Source organism: Haemaphysalis longicornis, unplaced genomic scaffold (genome assembly GCF_048455015.1).
Source record: "Haemaphysalis longicornis isolate Haplotype H1 unplaced genomic scaffold, Haemaphysalis longicornis Haplotype H1 scaffold_3, whole genome shotgun sequence".
NCBI classification, from domain to species: Eukaryota; Metazoa; Arthropoda; class Arachnida; order Ixodida; family Ixodidae; genus Haemaphysalis; species Haemaphysalis longicornis.
This window is the reverse complement of record NW_027526335.1, coordinates 220,639,610-220,662,577: the sequence shown is the minus strand read 5'-3', so window position 1 is coordinate 220,662,577 and position 22,968 is coordinate 220,639,610. Positions and strand designations below refer to the sequence as shown.

The 22,968-nt window shown below is 46.8% G+C and overlaps 1 protein-coding gene and 1 long non-coding RNA gene across 2 annotated transcripts in view; both read right to left on the bottom strand.

Annotated features, from left to right (window-relative positions):
• Positions 1 to 22,968, bottom strand: part of LOC144173712 (uncharacterized) — a 228,750-nt gene that overhangs the window by 105,071 nt on the left and 100,711 nt on the right. The gene's annotated exons all lie outside the window — the stretch shown is intronic.
• On the bottom strand, positions 1,975 to 6,855 carry LOC144173711 (uncharacterized). Its single transcript, XR_013323370.1, has 3 exons — positions 6,551 to 6,855; positions 5,859 to 5,945; positions 1,975 to 2,264 (listed from the first exon to the last, which is right to left on the bottom strand). It is a non-coding gene; the product is annotated as an uncharacterized LOC144173711 (long non-coding RNA).

Here is a 22,968-nt window from a genome sequence, read left to right as displayed (position 1 = left end):
TCCATTATTTTCCTGTTCCATGGTGAACTGGATGCTTGGAACACAAGAGTTTAGATGCTCAAATAAAGGCATTACATCTCGGCGGTGGATCACACAAAAACAGTCGTCTACGTAGCAGACAAACATCTTGGGGCCGCCTTTTACGAGTATAGCGCAGAATTTTCTAGAGCCTCTAGGGCAATATTCGCACAGACTACTGAAACGGAAGCTCCCATCCCTGTTCGAAACCGCTGGTCTGTTGAAAACAAAATATATGTGTTCTGCAGGCCAAATTCCAGGAGACAATACAAGTCTTGCGTCTCAATTGGCGAACGTGAAGGCAGAGATGCATCGTTCTCGAGTAGATCCTTGCAACTCCGGACCGCGTAATTTTGCCTGGAATTTGGCCTGCAGAACACGTTCTGTTTTCAACGTATAATGTTACAAGCAGCGGTTTGGAACAGCGATGGGAGCTTCCATTTCAGCAGTCTGTGCGAATATTGCCTTAGAGGCTCTAGAAAATTCTGCGCTATGCTCGTACAAGACGGCCCCAAGATCTTTGTCTGCTACGTAGACGACTGTTTTAGTGTGATCCACCGCGGAGACGTAATGCCTTTAATTGAGCATCTAAACTCTTGTGTTCCAAGCATCCAGTTCACCATGGAACAGGAAAATAATGGACAGATCGCCTTCCTCGACGTACTTGTGAGACGGTCGGCCAAAGGATTTACAACCAGTGTGTATCGAAAGCCGACCCACACGGGTAGATACCTGGGGTTCGACTCTGCGCATCCTATAGGCCAAAAACGCTCCGTCGCCGCTGCACTCTTCTCACGCGCATCACGAATCTGCTCTGAGCCTGGTCTGCGCAAGCAAGAGCTAGCCGTGGTAAGGAAGGACCTTCGCAGTAACGGCTACCCTTCAAAGCTTGTGAGGACGCAACAATTGCGGGCTTCAGTTGCCTCCTCCGAAAGGGTTCCTGAAGAAGACAGGCAAAAACGCGCTGCCGTCCCCTACACGCAAGGCATCAGTGAAGCGATCAGTGAAGCGATCAAGGGTGTTTGGCACATATGGCGTTAAAACTGCACACGTGCCAACGAACAGGCTTAAGCAGAAGCTGGTACGCAGGAAGGACCCTTTAGAAAAATCAAGATTCCCCGGAGTTGCCTACAAAATTCCATGCAAGGATAGCGATGCATCCTACATAGTTCACTGGAAATTTTTAAAAGAAGAATTCAATAGCACCAGAATGATGTCAAAAAGGGCAATGTAAGCTGAAATGCCTTGGCGGATCATCACCTGGCTACTGACCACGTCATCGATTGGGATTCCGCAAGCATAATCGCATCAGAGAAGCGCCTGTCGACACGACTACTTTTAGAATCAGTGCATATTCAACCAACTAAAAACACGATTAACCGGTCGCGGGGTAATCTCCCCGAGATACACATGCGCACTCTGCGCCACCGAACCTATAAATAATCGAGACCTTTCACCCCCCTTTCATTGTGATCGAGGGACCAGTAGGGGCCCCAAAACGTCTTTATTTGTTTATTTGTTTTTGACCAGGCGAGTGCCTGCTTGTATTTCATCAACACCGAACTAACCCGCCTGAATCACCACTTCATAGACATTGAGCAATTCTTTGAATTGGTTTATTGTAGCAAGCTGTCTTGTTTATTTCCTTATTTTTTTGGCATTTCCTGTCTCATTTGAAATTGGGAGACCAGATAGCTTTTACTACGGGTCATGCACTGGTGACAACAAATACTTGATTTCACTTTAAACAATTTTGAGTTCTGTTTTACTGCTCACCAGCCAATGACCTGAAATATAAGAGGCTCTTAAAACATGTGCTGGCATTTCTTTCCTGCACTGTAGTACAACTAATCATGATTTTTATCATATTTTGTTCACAAATTGTAATATTTAGAAAGTATTCAGCTGAATGAAAACGTTACTTCAGAAGCATGCGCAATCAACAAGGCCTCAATGACTCTCACCACGTGGTTCACTTGTTTCCGTCACAAATAACCTGATTGCAGCCACATTCCACTCAAGACGAAGGTAACATACCCTCTGGGATGATGAATATTTAAAATGCCTTACGAGTAAGTGCTCAGCACATGAAATTGTGGCATTAAAACAGAAGATCCGTCTGCGGCATCCTTCACTTGGGGCAGCGCTTATATCACAAACTTCGAGAAGCTGAAAAATGCTCCATGCGCCGCTCCAGCCAGCAGAAACAATGCAGGACGCAAGTTGGTAGGTGGACCGTTGGCATCCTGCGATTGTGAAGATTTTTATTTAGTAGATGCTCTTTTTTTTGTACCGTTGTTCATTTTTCCTTTAACAAGCAGCTGAACTCCTGCAGGTTCTACGAATCATACAAGCATAATAAAATGCAGCAATGCAGAACAATTGGCAGGGTTACCTCAATTTTTCTTTTCTAGGAATGAAAACAATGTAGGTAATCTATACACAACTATAATCAAACCTTTCAATTTTTACCTACTTCACTCCTAACAAGCCCGCATACACGTTAGACATGTGAGAAAGCTGCTAAATTTATGCCCACAAACTTAATCAGGCATCAGAAATCGGCAGGGAACGACGTGTTACCTTTAAATGGCACTTTTTTTGTTCAAAACACGTAAATGGGCGAGAAAGGCCCATAACTATGATTTCGTACCCTTATCTGGAATGGTTTTCAGGCAATGCTTACATCTCACATCAGTACCTTCAGGTGGTGGAGATCTTTGAAAACTCATTGCGGGCAAGTGGGTTGTGTTCAAGCTCTCGTATCTTGCCAGCATATGCTGGATTCCAGCATTCCCAATTCAACGTGACGACTTGAATGTGGTGGATGCAAGAAAGAATAAGCACACGCCAAGGGCGTAGCCGGGGGGGCGGGGGGGGGGGGGTTTGCCCCCCCCCTTCATAATGTTTTATGCCAAGGCTGGGGTGCGGTTTAGGCAGCCTGAAAAACCGCCTGAAGTCACCTGCAGTTTTAAGGACATTCTTGCTCACATAAAGCTGAAAACAACGGCTATGTCAACGTCTGATCCCTGCGCCCGCTCCAGATGCTGTACCTGTCAATATATACAGCCCGGCTGCATTTCGCGCCGGATACACCGACAAGCACCGGGAACCTGCCGCGAGCCGATCAAAACAGCCCTACTGTTTCAATGGCGGAACAGCACGGCCGGGGAATGGCAGAACAGCAGGAAAAGCCTCATATAGGCTTACATGTGGTCGGGAGCGTGTCATTCCTTGTCTTTACACTGGTACAAAGTATAATCACATGACAGAGCATGTCGCTGTATTTTGTTCAGTCAACTATCAATCCTTGATATGTTTATTTTTCTACCGACATCGCATTTCATTGACTATTGCAGATCCATAATTTCTGCTGCATAAAAAGCATTGCTCTGCCCATGTTGTATTTCCTCCACATCAACAAAACTACACAATTCTCCTTATTGCGGAGCTTTGTTTTTTTGGCACTATTCCACTGTTTCCTTGACCTCCCTCTTGGTTAGAATCAGCATTCTGTATTTGCTTAACCGGAATTTTACTGAAGCCATGTCTGTTTCGATTTAACAGATAGAAATATAATGAAATTTGAGAAACGTGCAACAAGCTCAACATTCAACAGCAGTGCAATAAGGTGTTCTGCTTAGCGCAAGTTTACTACTCACGTTACTAGCACAAAAAATAACAAAAGGCGATCACTTAAGGACGAAGACGCACGTTTGCTAGCTTCACCGCCATAATATACGAATGCGCCACATGTACAGTCCACTGCGATTCGATGGTTGTCGCATCTAAGCTCCTTAAAGGAGCCATGAAGAGAAAACACAAGTTTGGTTCATTCAAAAGATTGTCTCGTTAGAATCATACTGACAGCACTTTTAACATAAACTTCGCTCAAATAAGCTACATAATTAGGAAAAACGGGAATGGTCATGCGACCCACCAGCTCATTTCCCGCAACAGAACCTATGATGTCACATGAGCTAAGCTCTGCGATTGGCGGAGGCTGGCAGAAGCAGACGCCAATTAGGTAGAGCTTACAAACTAGACGAATGAGTGATTTGCGCTTAAATTTAGGGCACATTCTTTACAAAGCAATAAGAATGATGGGACAAACAGTGGAAGTTACGAAAGCACATGTAAACATAGAAGTACTGATGCGTTCTGCTGTTCGTACTGCGCACAGCATGCTTGGTTTAGCTGCACAGCACTGCGGGGCTTGGGGTTGTCTCAGACGACACTGGCCGATTGACGCAAGCAACGGTGTCTTACGTGACCCCATTTGTCGAGCGAGCACTGTTTCAGGGAACGAATATTTTCTCCCAGAACAAAAACAAGCCAGATTTAAATGCGGGCAAAAACAAACCAAACGCTTGCCACGGTATGGTGGCGCCATCTAGGTTACAGAACGTAAAAAAACGCGGGAACAAACCAACACCGCTGTACAGGGTGGAGACAACCTTTGAACGGTCCCGTGCCGCCACAATTGCGCCAACGGGCTCAACGCGTTATTCTTTTCGTTTCCCACGAGACCTAGCAACGCGAAACAGACAATATGATTCAAACTTCTTCAGTAAACCGCGTTGCGGCGATAATTTTAGCGCGGTTTTGACACAATGACTTGCTTCGGCGGCGAGCGAGCAACCGAAAATGGCGCCGCCAGCGTATACGTGTCTCTGCCCTGTACGGCGGATGCGTGAATGAAGGTACTTAGGCTGCAGAGCGGTCGGTTCCTGTGATGTCATTTGGGACCACGAAAACGCACGATTGAGCGGGAAAATCAAAATTTTAACCTAAATTGTTTAATTTCTCAGTGAATAAAGCACCATTTGTATCCAGACAAGCGCTGGGGGCACTATAAAACACGAAATCTTTCGAATGAAACCAACTTGCATTTTCTCTTCATGGCTCCTTTAAGGTGGGCTTTACAGTTAGCGTTGAGCATACACAAATCGCATGTTAAAGTCAGTTATTTCAAGCTTCGTTTGCAAAACAACGCGCAAGATGCCTTGCCTACATATTTCCCCGTCCCATCTTTTGGTCGACCACGGTTCCCCCCCCCGAAAAAAAATTCCTTGCTACGCGCCTGGCAAACGCCCAATCAGGAGTACGTTCAGCATGCACGTCGGTTGTTTAAAAAAAAGGGTGTAATGTATTGCTCAGAAGACTCAATGCTTGCACGCATCTTGGAGCATCAACGGCCTTGGCAGATGTGTTTGAGTGGTTTTTCCTCTCTCATAACATCCACAGTGCTTTCAGGAAAAGCCCCAGGCCTAGCAATTAGCATGTTCCAGTTAAGAATAATGCTGCTGATACTTTACATTTTCAAATCTTTTTCTTTGTGGAAGGATGTTTCTTTATTGGCGGTACAGCACTAGCGTGCGTAAATCGCAGCCTTCAGAACCCCAATCAGGCCTGTTTAAATGGTACATGCAGTTACATAACTATTTGAAAAAGTGGACTGCAAGGACTGTCAATTCACATGATAAACATCCAAAAAATAGCTGAAAACAGAACTGGTAAGGCTTTATCGAAGACTAAACTACAAAGGTAATAACATTTTTGTGTCACCACCTAAGAAATATGGCTTCACCGTAAACATGACTAACACCAGGCAGTGCGTATACATGGTGATTAACTGCTACGCCCACATTATGATTTTGGGTGAAACTTTTGAGTTTTCCGAAATTAACAATAAAGGTTGCCATTGAGCGCCTACATGTTAGGTTATGCATGAAACACCAATAATTGTTACGGGGGAGAGAACTTGTACATTCAAGTGATCGAACCTTATTCAAGTATGATAGCCCACTGTGCTACCAAAACTGTGTTTGAAAACTTACGTTCTGGCAGCCAAACATTGTTGACAATGCTTGTGGCTCTTGTCCGGTTGAATGGAGGGACGTGATGCGCTCAGACCGTCCAGAGGTCTAAAACGGGATGACACATGATTACCACACATGCAAGAATGGAAATGATTAGGTGCACGAATGTTACGTCTCGGGCAACACAACATTCAGCCAAAATCACTGCCCGCGTACCGCCGCACCGTACACATGGTGAGGTGACTCGCCGCAAACGCAACGAAGCTTGCGAGGCGCGCACATTCGCTCGCAAACGATTCTCCCTCGCAATTCCCAACACGGCACAAACGACTGCGGTGATCAACGAAGCCGAAAACGCTGCGCAGCACAGTTTAGAGGTGTAGCCGCCCGTGTTCTGATAAACTACGCGTAAGACGTGGTTCGCAGTGGTGAACTCTGAAGCTGTTCAATATAGTGCTGCGGAATGGGAAACGTTACTGAGTTACTGAGCGCCACGGCGTTACTGAGCGCCAGTGCGTTTAGCGCTCAATGCAAGCACCACAATCTTTCGCACATCGCCTTTCTAGAGACGAGCCCTCTAGGTTCAACCTCGCCAGTTCAGTTAAACAATTCACACACGCGTGCTCCTGTTAACGAATCCTTAAAGCGGCGATGACAGCTACAAACGACATCCAGTGACAAGAAAGGCGGCAAATGTGACGACAGCTTACCGAGAGGAGCCGACGCAGAAGAGCGAGCGACGTTCAGATGCAAGCGCCAAGCGAAATTAGCCGTCTTCAGGTGGCAAAGTTGTTCTCAAATACTTCATCGCGAAGTCGAACACGACAGACACAACCGAAGACGACGAGGTGCCCAATTAATCATAATAACTGCGCTTGTTTAACCGCACACCACAGTAAACACGTAAACAATCCGATGAAAGACGGGTCACGGGGTATCTGTTCCGGAATCCGGCCACGCCGCCGCGCGCCGTACTCAAGATATCGGCCGTTGGCAGGGAGTTGCGTAAACAAATTAAAACGACAACAATAAATAATTACCTCTTTTACTAAATATAACATAATCTTTAGGTTTATTATTTACTGTGTGTATTATAATAAAGAAGCTTAGATATTTAAAGTTTACAAACACAAAACGCGAACTGAAGCTTATGGCGCTCGATTTGAACGTTAAAAAAAGCAGCAGATAGTAAGATAACACTGCGCAATGAAATTTGGCAGTGTTCTAATGTAAGTAATCGTATTATTATTTGGCGTCTGTTTATTTAGCGCCCGATTTCATGCCCCTACCTCCCCAACTTTTGTTTTCTTTTGATATCTGCCTTGTTCTCCAACGTTGTTTCTGCAGGAGAAACTAGGTGGTCTGTTTATTGCATTTGTACACAATATTTACGGTCGCTAACAATAAGAATGGAATAAAATTGTGATTGCTAGTACGTTATAACTCCACTGAGTGACGAGAATGACTGTTGTCAGAGAGGGCTATGATTGTGCTGGTGGGGCAGGAGAGGAACAGGGAACGACGGAATGATGATACAGATGTCACAGTTCAAGGCTGTGCTGTGCTCCGTGCAAGGCTGTAGGAAACAAAAAGTGGGAGGGGGAGTGTTATTCTGTCGATGTCGTAATAAGCAAGGGCTGATATTTTTCCTGTTTCAACGTCGGTGCTGCCGCTGCTTTTTAATGAATTTGGCAGCTTTTTTTTTTTTTTGCTTTTGAACATTTTTGACGAGGTTGGGTGGATGGTACAATGGGATGTCTTTTTGAAATTATATTGCATGCATGACCTCAATCAATGATGATCTGAACACCTTTTCCCCACCCTTTCAACACCCTTAAAAAAAAAGGGGCGTTGAGGTTGGTCAACACCCTTTTTTTCACGCAAAAAGGGTGGAAAGCTACAAAAAAGGGTGTTGAGATTCAAGAAAAAGGGTGTAAGGGCCTCCCAACACCCTTTTTTCAATTATTTTACGCCCTTTTTGGCCAAAAGGGTGTAAAAAAGTTTAGTGTGATACACCAGACAACACGACTATCGCTCGCGGGGAGACAGTGGCTCCTGTCGCTCGCTCAAGCCGCTGGGCTCAGACCTCGATATCCGTCATCACGGCCGCGGGAGCAGGGGAGGCATCCCGAGGCGACCGATCAGGGCAGAATCTCTCGGCAGAGTCCGTGGAGCGAAGTGGGTTCACCGTCATCGGGGCATTCAGCGTAGGCACAGCCGAGCCAACCGACTCCGACCAAATCGCCCAGTCGACTCCCCGCCGGAGCGCTCGTTCGTCCCGCAGGTCAGCTCGGAGGGGAGAGGAGATCTTCCCCAGGTCGGGGAGAGGGTGGCGCTAAGGAAGGTGACAAACTGGTCCTCCTTCCCTCGCGCCCTCGCGCACACGTTCGCGGCAAGTCGGTTCGACGCGTCGCGCGGGGTCATGAAGAGGACACGACCTACGTGACGCGCCGGCTACCCAAAATGGCGGCTCCCAGCTCGCGGAAACATGTGCAGGCGAGGCGTAGGGGAACACGGGCCCCCACAAGTTACAATGTCTATCGACACGACCGTGCAGACAAAAGAGGGGGCGGAGTGCTATTGGCGATTAGGAAAACAATACCTTCATTCAGTATCGATACTAACAGTGGACTCGAAATCACCTGGGCTGCATGCTTAACCCCCCCGCCCCTGGTCGAATATTAATAGGTGTGTGCTACCGTTCAACGGACTTTTCCAATTCGTTCGTAGAACAACATCGAAACAGTATCACTGTTGCTAGCCAGTGGTGTAAGTTTTCTAATATTTACCTTTTAGGTGACTTTACTTTAAGTACCCCCGTATTGACTGGCCTAATCCATCGTCGTCTTGCCGTAGCTCACTTGAATTTGTCAGCCTTACATTAGCTTTTAATTTGTTCCAAGTTATCTCTGAACCTACTAGGGGATCTAATACTTTAGAACTTATTTTTACTAGCTCTCCAGAAAACATTGGAAACATATTGTTCATTAACGGCTTTAGTGACCACAAAGTACTCCAACTACCCATTTATGTCCCATCAAATTTCAATGGTTCCACAACAAAAAAAATTTTAGATTACAATAAGGCTAACTATTTGAACACGAACAGTGAACTAAATATGTTTTTTAACGAAACTTTTTTACCGTTGTTCTCTAGCCGGTGTGTAGATGAAAACTGGATGCTGTTCAGGAATAAAATGTCAGCGCTCATTGATAAATATGTGCCTCTAATCTCAATAAGTAATGATAAAACTAACCCGTGGTTTAATAAGCATATTAAACGTTTGAGGAACAAAAAGAAACGTTTGTATGTGAACGCAAAGCGTGCTTCTAGCCCAAGCTCTTGGGCGAAATACAAAGAGGGTCTAAAAAACTACACGTCTGCTATTACCGCTGCTAAGCACAAATATTTTCATTGCGACTTGCCTTCACTTCTCAAATCTAATCCGAGGAAGTTTTGGGACACAATTTCTCCTCACAAAGCAGATAACAACATTTCTTTACTAGGGTGCAAGCAAATGCCTCTTAGAATTGATGAGTGTTCGTCAGCATTTAACACGTATTTCGCATCTGTTTTTACGCGGGAAGATCATTCCAACATCCCCATTGTTCAAGATTTTGACTGGTCATTCATGGGACCCATCGACCTCACAGTTCAGGGAATCCCATCACTGATTACTAACCTCAAAACTTCAACTTCCGCTGGCATAGATGGTATTAATTCTAAGTAGTTAAAAAATACTATATCCATCTCAAGTCAGATTCTTTTTCACATCTTTCGACAATCTTTATCATCCGGACAGCTACCCAACGACTGGAAAATTGGAAAAGTGGTTCCGGTATTTAAGAGTGGCGATAAAACTTCCCCCGATAACTATCGCCCCATTTCACTGACTTGTATTTGTTGCAAGCTTCTCGAGCATATCATCGCCTCCCACATTTACAATCACCTCGAGTCTAATAATTTCTTTTTCACTAATCAACACGGGTTTAGAAAAGGCTTCTCATGTGACACTCAACTTTTGGAATTCACGACTGACTTGCACTCAAACATGGATAACAATGTACAAACCGACTGCATTTTTTTAGACTACTCTAAGGCTTTTTACCGCGTTGCCCACTGCCGCCTCATTTCTAAATTATCGTCCCTTCAATCAGATTCCCTTACCCTATCCTGGCTCCGTAACTTCTTATCGTTACGCCAGCAATTTACAATACTCAATAGTTTCAGCTCCCCCTTCACTGACGTCACATCGGGCGTCCCTCAAGGTAGTGTTCTTGGCCCTTTACTCTTTCTATTTTACATTAATGACTTACCTACTAATATCTCGTCTTTTAAGCGGCTTTTTGCAGATGATTGCATTATATATCGTCCCATAAGCACTCCCTCATGATCATATTGCCCTTCAAAATGACCTAAACAGAATTTATAATTGGTGTAACACCTGGCAGATGACCCTTAACTTATCCAAGTGTAAAATAATTTCTTTCTCTCGCAAGCGAAATAATTCTAACCACAGATATTCTATCAATACCACTAACTTAACAAGGGCAACGTCCTACAAATACCTAGGAGTACACTTAACACCTAACTTGTCATGGTCGTCTCATATAACCACAGTCTGTGCCAAAGCATCTAAATCATTAGGCTACCTACGCCGAAACTTGCGCAACGCACCTACTGACATCCGTAAATTAGCCTATTTAACTTTCGTTCGTCCACAATTAGAGTTTGCTTCATCTGTATGGTCACCACATCAAGCTTATTTATTACAAATACTAGAATCAATTCAGAATAGAGCTGCGCGCTTCATTTCTCGGAATTACGATCGCCACGCCAGTATTACGCAAATTAAAATAGATATGCCACTTCAGCTGTTAGAAACTCGCCGATCAATCGCTCTTCTCTGTCTTTTTCACAAATACATCGATTCAGCTACGCCATCTCCACTGCATCTGGAAGCACCTGTCCGCATGTCAGCACGGCTTCATAATCAATTCAGTTTCAAGCGAATATTTGGTAAGACACGTTCATTCAACTTATCTGCGTTTCCACGTGCCATTTCATTGTGGAATGATCTTCCAAACGCCATCAGCCTGCTTATCAAACCGTGATGCATTTCATGAGCGACTTACCAGCCATTTTTTTGAAGCTCATTTGCACATCTTAAAATTGTTGTCATATTGTCAAACTTTCTTTTTTTCTTTCATTTGTTTAAAATGTATATTGTAGTCTACGTTGTGTAATAAACCTTGCTCAAAGTTGTATAATGATGTTGCCCCATATTATTGTTTTATGCCATTTCACATTGCTTGTGTTTTAGTTTTCTACCACGCCTGATACCATGATGTTCATTAATACCCCATATTCCAAAACTCATGATGCTTCATTGTTGTTTCATTCTTTACCCCATTGTAATTCCAATGTATAGCGCTGTGCATTTTTGTTTTATTTTGTTCCCCCCTCACGCAATGCTCTTCGGAGCCTGTGAGGTACTGTAAAATAAAAATAATAAAAAAACATGATGGACGAGTTTCGGTGCCTCGAGAACCACCGCCTCCTCACCGTCACACAACAGCACTTGCGTGCCTTTGCCACCGGTGTGGACCCGGACGCAGAATTCCCTATGGCGCTACCAAACACCAGATCACTCAACATAACGGCAACACAATGGAAACAAACGGAACCACCACGATGCTTCGCATCCTCATCAGCGTTCCACACAGGAAGATGTTGTAAAGTTTTTCTTTTTTTGCGTGTTGTTGTGTGTGGTTGCGTCTGTTTGCGTGTTGTTGCCCGCGCGCGCGCGTGTGTGTGTGTGTGTGTGTGTGTGTGTGTGTGTGTGTGTGTGTGTGTGTGTGTGTGTGGGTGGGTGGGTGGGTGGGTGGGTGGGTGCATGTGCACGCCGTAAGATGAGTATATTTTTTCATTTACGAAAAAAATCACTTCCGTCACACCCCACTTAACGTTGCGTGTTGCCACTCTGAACGTGCGTGGATTAGCCGATTGCAAGCGGCAAAGTCAGTTGTACCGTATTGCAAATGAGCAAGACCTTGATATAGTGGCTTTGCAAGAAACGAAAGTTGACAGAAAAGAAAATACTGAGCGCATGCAGCGTAGTTTTTGTTTGCGTTATCAAGTTTATGTAAGCCATGCAGTGGGCTTCTCAGCTGGGGGCCTCCTCTTGATTAGCCACAGTACTGGAGTGGCGGTTCAAGCCGTCTCATCTGATACGAGTGGGCGGATGGAGGGGTGTGATCTTGTTTTTGAGTCGAAAGAGTGGCGGGTAATTTGCGTGTATGCGCAATAAAAGTCGATGAACGAAAAGGCTTTTTTGAAGAGTGTCGTTCTTGGCTCGATAAAGACCGCGCTCTTATTGTGCTGGGAGATTTCAATTGTGTGTGTGCTGCTCGCGATAAATCGAGCGATAAACCGTTCGTCACGGAAGTACTGTAGTGCTGGAGGAAATTGTGGCTGATTTTGGCTTGCAGGATGTGGGAAATGTAAATAGTGGTGCACATCAGGTGCAGTTTACACACTTCCAGGGTGTCAGCCATGCTCCGCTGGATAGGGTGTATGTCTCGCTAGAACTTGTGCCTGAGTGCTGCCAGTACGCTGTCCTTCCTATCGCCTTTAAGCGATCATTGCCTCGGTTCGTTTTCACTCGGTAGGCCCGAGAAGAAAGCGTCAAATTTTAACTGGGATTTATGGAAGATGAATAGTAAGCTAGGACAGTATGAAGAATTTGTTGCAGATGTAAAAGGAATGTTGAAAAAGAATAGATAGTAGTGAAACAAACGACTTTCCAGTGGGAAAGGTTTAAGCAGAACGTGAAGATAAAGGCCCTAGAGAGGACCAGTGTTCTCAAAAATAATAAAATGAAAACCGAAATAGGGATTCGGGAAAATTTGAAAAAAAAAACTTGCAGAACTGGACTGCGAATCACCAGGGCTTTTACAGAGGATAGATAATCAATCCCTGAAAGCCCTGTTGGAGGCCATGGATGAAGAAACGTCTCATGGCGCATTAGCAAGGGCGTAGAAATTGCTTTTGGGCGAAGACCCCAACAAGAGCGCTATCAGTTCGGAGAAACGATATGCTAACATAAACATGATAACCGATGTCGACTATAAGGGTGTGGTGTCTAAGCACCAGAAAATAATCAAGCGCGTGTTTTGCGAGTTTTATAATAACTTGTTTGCACGTCATCCCTTAGACCAGAATGTTTTCCAGGAGGAGTTTATGACGCTATTGCCTGTGGTAGGGGACTAAATGAGTACAAACCGTGAGGCCTCTATTGCAATCGATGAGGTAAAGCAAGCCATTGCTGAGCCAAGTCCAGGTCAAACCACAGGCCCTGATGGTTTGTGTGGTGCCTTTTACAAGAATTCCGTAGATCAACTCAGCGCCATCCTTTGGGAATTATTCGCAGAGGCCTATGAACTTAAAACGTCGCCCCCCCCCCCCCATCCTTTTCGAAATCTCATACTGTGCTCATCCCAAGAACGAAGGATGCTAGGGAGTTGATGAGCGTAAACGCATATATGCCCATACCTTTAACAAATGTGGACTACAAGACATTAATAAAGGCATCCGCGAAAAGGCTACAGGCTGTGATGAAAGACTTGGTGGGGCGACACCAAACCTGTGAAATAAAAGGTCGATCAATTAAACCAACATCCATGTAACCCGAAACATTTTAGAATGCTGCGATTGCATGCAGTCCGTTGCGGCCCTGCTTCAGATCGACCTCGAAAAAGCTTTTGACCAGGTCTCACATGAACTGTTGCTTGCTATTCTAGAGCCCGTCATCGTTGGAAAGTTCAATACTGATGGAGTGCGTATGTCGTATAAGAAGTGCGCCACAACTCTTGTTATAAACAAGGCACTCAGCACTCCAGTCAAAGAGTCACGTTCGGTGCATTAAGGGTGTCCCCTTTTGCCCTTACTTTTTTTTTCTTAATGGAGTCTTTTTGTTTGATAATGAAGAAGTGTCAGTATACGCGGTTTGCGACTGCAGTAATGTGAAGTGCGCGTGCCGATAACATCGCTCTTATTTTCGAAGACAGAAGCAGCGTAGGGGAGGCTGTTAAGACACTAAAAAGATTCTGCTACTGTAGCGGAAGCTCAGTCAACTAGAAAAAAATTTACACCATCTTCCCGCGAGGGGAACCATGGGGTAGATGCGACGCATCGGGGGTTGCCGTTGCGTTTCCGTTATGTTAGCGATGTCAGCGTGTGGATTGCTGTTGTTGTGTATCCTATTTACGCAGCATGTTCACCCCCGATGCGTCGCATCTACCCCATGGTTCCCCTCGCGGGAAGATGGTGTAAATTTTTAACCGAGCGCAAGCTGCGCGCCAACGCACATCTGGCGCGGCGACGGGAGCGAGCGCAGCCGAGCGCAAGCTGCGCGCTGACCACGCTGACGCACAGATGGCGCTCCGGTGAGAGTGGCGGAGCGCGAAGCTGCCGCGGCGAGGAGAATGGGGGAGAGATGCGAACTACGCCGCGACAACGCGGGACAAGGCGAGTTGAAGAGATGCGTTGCATCTAAAATGCCTGGGCCTGTGGCATGGTAACTGGGATGCGACACCAAGCATATACGAAGGTATAAGCTCAAAAGTGACGCCTCCGAAGTATCTCGGTGTGCCACTAGAAACCTACCGCGATACGATCTTTACTGGCGAAGGCAAGTGACAGAGCGGCGCGACAGGACGGAAATGTGGGAAGGGAAAGGGCAAATGCTGTCAATATTCGGTCACGCGACAGCTGCTTTTTGCGGCTAAAGTGTGGTACGCGATGCAAGTGCTCCACTGTGCCCGCGCAAATGTGCAAAGGCTGCAACGCCTGTTTGCCGTCTTTATATGGGGGTCTACTTGGGAGCGGGCGAGTCGCACGAACCGGTGTCGACGCGTCCGCTTCGGGGGTCTGTCAATGGCAGATCTTTTTCTGCGTCAAGTTGTAAACCGCATTTTTTTCGGGGAGAGGTGCAAGATCCGTTCTTACGCACCAATATTCAGGTATGCTTCAGCGGGGTCTTACCACAGTATGTTGTTAGTTCAACCAGCCCCTAGTTGGAGGTATTCATCGTTATTTGCGTGAAGTGGACCAATCGGCTGAATTTTTGTGCACACGATTTTCCATGGAATACTTGTGCAATGTCCCGAGGAAAAAGTTGTAGAGAGGTCTCCTTGATGTTTGTTTGCTAGTTCCATTGTATAGAACGTTGTACCGTCCAGGAACTGGGCACGATGTACTTAAACGGGTGATGATGATAATTAGTGGCTTTGGCTTTGAATCTGGGCGTCGGTTGTCAGCAACGGACTTGCCTGTTCTATTACGCTTACTTGCCCTACTCCCAGCTAACCTATAGATTTGCTTCCTCACTCCTATCTCTCCCTCTTCGGAGTTTTAAACTTATCGCCCCCCCCCCTTTTTTCTCCCCTCGCTGTTCTAAATTCTCATCCGTATGATTACTCCGCCTGCGTACTCATCTCTTCCCTACTTTTCCTCCACCACCACTCCAGTCGTCTCTTCGTCACCTCTATCTATGGCCTTGAAGTTGGGGTTCTACCTCGCCCCAAACCCCAAACCCTCCGCCAGCGTCGTTTCCTCCTCACCCCGCGGTGGCCGTACCTCTGTGCAGCTCCTGACAATATGGTCTATAGTTTCCCGATCACTGCCGCAGCATGCACACGTTTCATCCTGCTGCCTGTAGCTACCCGTGTATGCCCGGGTTCTCAGGCACCCTGCCCGTGCCTCGAAGAGCAACGCACTGCCTCTCGTATTGCCATAGAATCCCTCCTTCTTAATTTCCCGTTTCTCTGCCCTATAAGTCTCCAGGGTTTTTTTCGCTTATATTCTCTGTGCCCACTTCGTCGTCTCTTCTGCCTTTACCTGCTTTTTAACTGTTGTGTAAACCGCGCTTTCCCCTACCGACTTTCCGTACCGCTTGATCAGCTGCCTGGTCTTCCGTCTCCACCGCGTGTCCACGCTCCTCATATACAGGTACTTAAACACCCTCGCGGCCCATTTCTCGTCCTCCATGTCTTGAAGTCTCTCCTCAAAGTTTATCTTGCTCTGCGCCTCCCTCGCCTCGAAAGACGACCAGCCCATATCCCCTTGTACCGCTTCATGTGTCGTTTTGATGTAGGCCCCTAGGGCCAATCTGCCCGCCGCCCTCTGATTTACCTCCAGGCCCGCTTGGGTCTCTGGCTTCATGCACAGAACCGAATTTGCGAAAGTCAATCCTGGTACCATGACCCCTTTCCAGACTCCCCTTTCCACCTCGTATTTTCTGCATCCCCAGAGGGCTCTATGCTTCAATAAAGCCGCGTTCCGTCTTCTTTTCGTCTTGAGGTGAGTCGTCTGCATACATTAGTCCCGGAACCCGTTGTTCCACCACCTGCCCGTTTTTTATGTAGGATAAGTCGAACCCCAGTGACTTCTAGCTTCCTTTCTAACCCCTCCATGTAGATCATGAACAGCAGTGGAGAGAGAGGACATCCTTGTTTCAAACCCTTGTAGGTGTATACAGGCCTATTGTATGTTACCCCCTCCCACACTATTTGCACTTGGTTCTCCCGGTATAGCTCCCTGACTAAGCTAATGAATTCTGCCCCAACTCCCTCGTCGTCCAGGATACTCCAAAGCCGCTCTCTGTCTACATTATCATACGCCACTTTAATGTCCGGAAAAGGCTAACCACAAAGGTCGGTTTTGCATCTTCGCCACCTCTATGCATTGGCTTACCACAAATAAGTTGTCGTCTAGTCGTCTGTCCCTTCGAAACCCATTTTGAAGTTCCCCTAATACCCGATTTTCTTCCACCCACTACTCTAGTTTGCACTTCACTGCCTGCAGTGCTAACCTGTACAGCACTGATGGTTACAGGCCTAAACGAGCTGGGGTTTGTCCTGACTCCTTTGCCCTTGTACACTAAGTTCATCCTGGCGGTTCATGGCGGTTCCACCAGGTGTCTAATCCATTTTCTTTAAATTTCACGCCGGTGTTCTACCTGTGAAAACGTGAATGCATACGAAGGGCCTCTTTGTTCCGTCGGGTGTGGACTGTACCCTGTGTTAGAAACTCGAAATAATTTGGACACGTGTTTCTGGATTGTTGGGACACGGTCTTTCTGTGGGACGTGCTCCAGCGTAGCCTGAAAAAGGACTTCCCTCTTTAATGTCACGCTATACGGTTCCTGCGTGTAGAAAACGGTAATGGAAAACAAAAACATTACGATTTGTTAATGCTTTTGGTCTTGCACGGGATATGGAGGTCTCGCATGGCTTTCCGAAACAGTTAATCGATGCCAGGCCCGCGAAGCAGTACTTCTGCAAGAACGTCAGAGGGATCGTACAAGTGTGGAAGGCCCATCCGTGTGTACCGGAGTGGCTTTCGGAGGTGGAAGAAATATTGAACATACCGCGTTATTAATTAAGCTACGCTGGCAACCACAGCGTTAGCAGTTGTTCATGCCTTTTTTCTTTTGTTGATGTGCAAACCCGGCGATAGAGAAAAAAAATCGTTAGTATAGTGGCCAGTATCCCCCGCCTGTCACACGGGAGACCGGGGATCGATTCCCCGACGGGGAGTGTTTTCTTTTTTTTTTTCGTTGAGTAACCCTGCTGTTTGGCGATCTCTACTATACTATACTACACTATACTGACCACTATACTCTTCTCGTTAGTATAGTGGAATTCTGCTTCCGGCCACGCTGGAGGACGGGCGTGCGAATCATGAGCTCCCGCGGAGCGGTGATAGCGGCTCAAACGAGCGGCTGGAGCCGCGGAAAATGGCTGACCGGATGCGATAATTGGGAGTACCAGATTATACTGCCGCAACTGTCTCCCGGACCCATCGCTTTAAACGCGTTCTCTTTTGCACGGCAAAGCGAAGGCCACAGCGTTTAAGGTCCAACATTTTAGATGCAACGGCATCTCATTCTATCGCCTTGTCCCTCCATACGGCGTTGTCGTTGTCCGTCCATATTGTCAGGAGCTGCACAGAGATACGGCCACCGCGGGGTGAGGGGGAAACGACGCTGGCGGAGGCCTTGGGATTTGGGGCGAGGGGGAACCTCAACTTCAAGGCCATAGAGGTGACGAAGAGGCGACTGGAGTGGTGATGGAGGAAAAGCAGGGAAGGGATGGGTACGCAGGTGGAGTAATCATGCGGACGAGAATTTAGAACAGTGAGGGGAGAAAAAAGGGGGATGGTGGCGATGAGTTTAAAACAGAAAAGAGGGAGAGATGGGAGGGAGGAAGCAAATCTATAGGTTAACCTGGGAGTAGTGCATGTAAACGTAATAAAACAGGCAAGTCGGTTGCTGACAACCGACGCCCCGATTCAAAGGGAAAGCCACTAATCATCATCATCATCACACCCCTCCCCCACTCTCCTCGCAGCGCCAGCTGCGCTCTCTGCCGCTCACCCCCTCTCCTCTCCGATAGCGAACACTCTCTCGCCAGGGGCATTGGATTGGATTCAAATGGATTGGCTTGGATTGGCTTGGCTTGGCTTGGATTGGATTGAATTGGATTGGATTAAAATGGATTGTGTTGGATTGTGTTGCGTCATAGCCGCGGCAGACGATCTGGCGCCGGCGCGTCACCTCACCTTTATGCGCGCTATAAAACGCGGTGCCTGCGCCGCTCCGCTCCATCGTTCCAGCGCCGTTCCTCCGGTGTCCAACGCTGCAACGTGAACTCCCTATGCGTCGCATCTACTCAGGGGTTCCCACGAGGGGAGGTGGTAGTTTCTTCGGAATGCACTCGCATGGACTGGTCGGCTCCCCGAGATCATCGCCTTGGGGGCTTACGTTACCTGGGGCTTACCGTGACCCCAAGGGAAGGCTGCCTCACCCAGGAAGTGAAAACCCCCGAGGCCACCCCAGCAAATTACAGCACGCAAACCTTCTTGTTTGAGACCGTCAGCATAATTAATAATACGTCAGGAATAATTATTTTCTCTTGTGCTCCCGGTGTTTTTAAGAAAGAAATAAAAAATTTATATCAGAAAATACCCTATGCTATACGTCGTACAATACTACTGTATGTGAATTTGCACTGTTACCGTAACAGTAGATATGATGCTTTTATTTCTTTTTATATATGACTTTCGCAGGTTGTTGCGGATCTTGGAGGTCATGGTGACTATTTAAATTATTTTTATAAACCTGTATAGAAACAAATTAAGGAAAGACGTGGGTCTTGAAATGAACTTTTTTATTAATTGGTCTGTGATAATGAAAGTGATTGTGCGTATGTGTTTTGTCTTCCTCATTTCAAATATGTAATTAGGTTTCAAGTGGTATAATTATTTTTTGAGTTATAAAGAAAATACTGGAGCCTACCTAAGTAATTTCTTACGGGCTTTTAAGGCACTTTTTATTCAATTTTTCTTCAAATAAATAGTATGGATGTGTATCTTAAGACCTTCCATGCATGCTGATGCTATTTATATTCCTGTAAAGCTTGTTGATTGGATAAAATTAGTCTAATTATGCCAAGTACAGTTTTCAGAAAAATTAAGAAGCTCATTTTATTACTCAACATTTATTTGGGGCAAAATGAGCCAACTAAAATACCATCAGCATGCAGTTCATTTTATCCCAAATTCAACGGTATAACACTTGTAGAAATCCTTTGAAAAAAACTACCTCAAAACCCCTGTAAGGCTAGGCACATATGCAAAATAATGGAAGCTGAGGAAATCGCAGTTGACATTTTACTACAAGTAACAGTTGTATCTATTCAGCATATGAAAAAAAGGAAGGTTCTTGAATGTAGCTCGCTTTTCACTCAACACGAGCATACCAAGTTTGCTGAAATCCGTTGCTGGGAAAATTATGAAATCCCCTGTTTACAGATGGCACCTGGCAGAAAAAAAAACTCCCCCCACCTTCCCGAAGGGGATCGTGCGGAAATGCGAATGCATTGGGTGCAGCGATGAGTGCGCTGCGGCAAGCAGTCACGGAAAGATGCGCGCGCTCCACTGCATTTATATGTATTTTTCCGAGCGCAGCGAGCGGAGAGAGGGTACGCGGAGAGGAGAGAGAGAGACCCGCGCAACACGCCCGCCCCGCGCGCGAGCTCTCTCCGCCGAGCTCCGCGATACGAGCGCCCTCACACGCCCGAGCGCGCTCCTCCTCTCCCCTTGCCCTCCGCTACTCCCGCCCGAGCTACCACCTGCTCCGGTCGCTAGGCGCGCCACAGCTGTTGCTAGGGGCGCGGAGAGATAACACCTGCGTGCGGACGCCGGCACAGACCGCACGACAACCCCGACTAAGAAATGCAGTCGCATTTAAAAGTGAACTAAAGCAAAGCCAGAACGTTGCTTCAATTTTTATGCTGTTGGCAGCGCACCGTACTATTTCGCGACTAGGACTGAGGTGCCGATCGTGCACCACAGTTGTAAACGTTTGTTTTGTTATGTTACTGCTTCATTTGTAGCAATCAAATCGGATTTGCATCGCGTGAAATGAGTTGCAGCGAAGGGGCTGGTAACGGAATGCCCGCCACTTTTCTGTAACGTGCATGTACTTGGCTAGGTGGGATAACCACGTTTTCGGTCTAATCTACTCATATATCACGTCACTAACGCACATTGTGCTCAATGCGAGCATTTATAATTCCCAAATCGCTCATCTATATGGTAACCTGCTGACAAGGAAGCGCGCGCCGGAGTGCGGGCCGACCCGCCGCGGCATCGTTGATAACAGAATGAACACACTTCTCTTGCGACGTCGGAATGCGTCATCGTCCACTTCATCATTTATTTTCTTTCTATTTGCTGCTGATCGAAAGATAGACGCAACTTAGTGCACCCGCAGGCGTAATCATATCGCTACGCTATCGTCTCGGCAGCCCGCGGGGGCGCTAAGCCTACCTCCGTCTCGGCGCCGTTCTCGCGATAAGTCGTCGTCAGACACGCAGAAAATCGTACTCCAGGCGCTTTTAATACTGCTAGTTCATCATTTCAGTTATCGGTAGACATATTTACTTTATTTTTACGCCGTGCGGGGCTTTTGCCGGTCCTCGCATAGATCAATACATGAGCCGTTGCACTGTGATGAGAGTGCCGAGCAGACGACCCACGGCGCCCAGACAATGATGTTGCGCCCTGCGGTCACATGCAGTCAGTAGCCGATTGGGCGGCGCGTTCCGTCTCTTTTCTACCCCGGTATAACCAGCAACCAACGGTAGAAACGGAGTGGTTCTGGCGGGGAATTGAAAACGAAAAGACGTGCTTACGAATGAGACCAAGATGGACGCCGTGGGGCATGTAGAACCCGAGGGGCGAGTCGTCGAAAAAATGCTATTTTCCCCTCGAATCATGGCCGATTTTAGAGGGCGTCGGTGCTATAAATTGATATTATGACTTAAATACGTACTCCTGGGTCTGGATATTTTGCTAACCGGCAGAAAAATAGCTCTACTTTCCGAAAATGGCGATTTCTAAAAATTGATTTTTTGGCCACATTTGGGGATTCCTAGACCCGCGTCCCGCTTAAGCAAGGTATAAGTGTGTGTAAATTGATCTTGGTAAGTGCTGATGTATGTCGCAAGTTGTTTCTTTTTTCTGAGTGATTTGTGTTTCATTATGTGTTCACATTACGACTGAGTGGATGCAGTGTGATATACTGCAAAGCAGTATATGTCTAACCTCCCCATTCCTCATTCCGGTGTCGTCGATTTACTTGGCGCCGCTCCGAGGCTCCCCCTCACCACGGCTGACAGTTCTTTCACAACTATTTTCCCTCCTCGCCTCTACCCATGCCCCTTTGGCAAGTTGTGCCAAAGGGCTAAACGCGGTAGTGCGGTTATCAGATGCTTGCGAAAAATAAACAGAAGCACGGAAGGGCGTAAAAAATGAACTGACGATTACAAAATTTGTCCGCACCGCGAGTAGCAGTCTTCTAGGTCACGGCGCATCTGTGATGCTTCTCAAGAAGTGTTGGCGTGATCAGCGAACGCACGGCGGCGTGCGTTACTCTACTGCTACCTCGCAGTGCGCCGCCGCCGGAGGCCAGCATGTTCAAATCAGGTTTGATCCTCCCGTGTAAATGTCACGTGGTTCGGATTAGCTCTGCACAAGGGAGCAGCGAGCATGTTGTTGCACATAGTGTTTGGACCTCCCACGCAAACATCACGTTATTTGCATTAGCGGGTAATGGAAGAGCGTCTGGGGAAACTGTCAGGGGGAGGGTGCTCCTTGATGGTGAAAAATGAGACGTGTGAGGGAAAGGCAGTGAGAGAGATGACGCCGTAGCTGCACGTGTCGTACTCCACTTCACCCTCCACTGGACGCTCCTTTCCGTTTCCTTTCTTTCGGCGCTGCTGCGTTCGCTCACTCGGTTACGCGGACAAGAACAGATGCCGCTCCCGCGAAGCCCAGGTAATGGCTGTCAAAGGGCTGCCCCGTAAAATGCCCGAAACCCGCCGTCGCCGTTTCCACTAAAACTTCTTTCGCCAAATAGCTGCGAATCCCACCTGGTAAAAGAAAAACTTCCTCAGTTGGAACGCCGGGTTGAACCGATATTTATTTTTCAGCTTGGAAGGCCTTCCGAGCGACAATTTAGCCGCTCGCTTTGCGCTGGGTACTGTTTTTAATAAACGAGATCCAAGAAATGTACGCTTTGATGTGTACGTTTTTTGCGCCCATTTCAGTGAACAGTACCAGCGCAATCGTTTCAAAAGATGTTGCAATAGAGCTTGGCTAGCCTGATGGCAAGCATTGCTTAACGTCTGCATATCTTCACGTTGCAGTAAGCATACTGCTTTGCACGTGCTTGTGGGTACCGTTAGTGTAACAGTGCATTAACGATATTTTAAAGAAACACCTTCACTGTCAGAATGCCCCGCCTCCCCCTCTTCTGCAGTCAAGGATATTATTTATGGCTTCTACTGGAAGGTCCTGCAACAAACATGCCTCGGTGGTGTTAACGCCCTCTTGGCAAGAAAGCTTTATTTTGGTGGCGGAGCTTAAAGCTAGAGAAGTTCACCATTTTCCTTGTTTTAAAAAAGAAGGGCCATTAGAAACAAGATGCACATAGCGCATCATTAAAAAAAAATACGGACTTGGGCATTATGACAGTACATCGCTGGTCTTTATCTGGAAA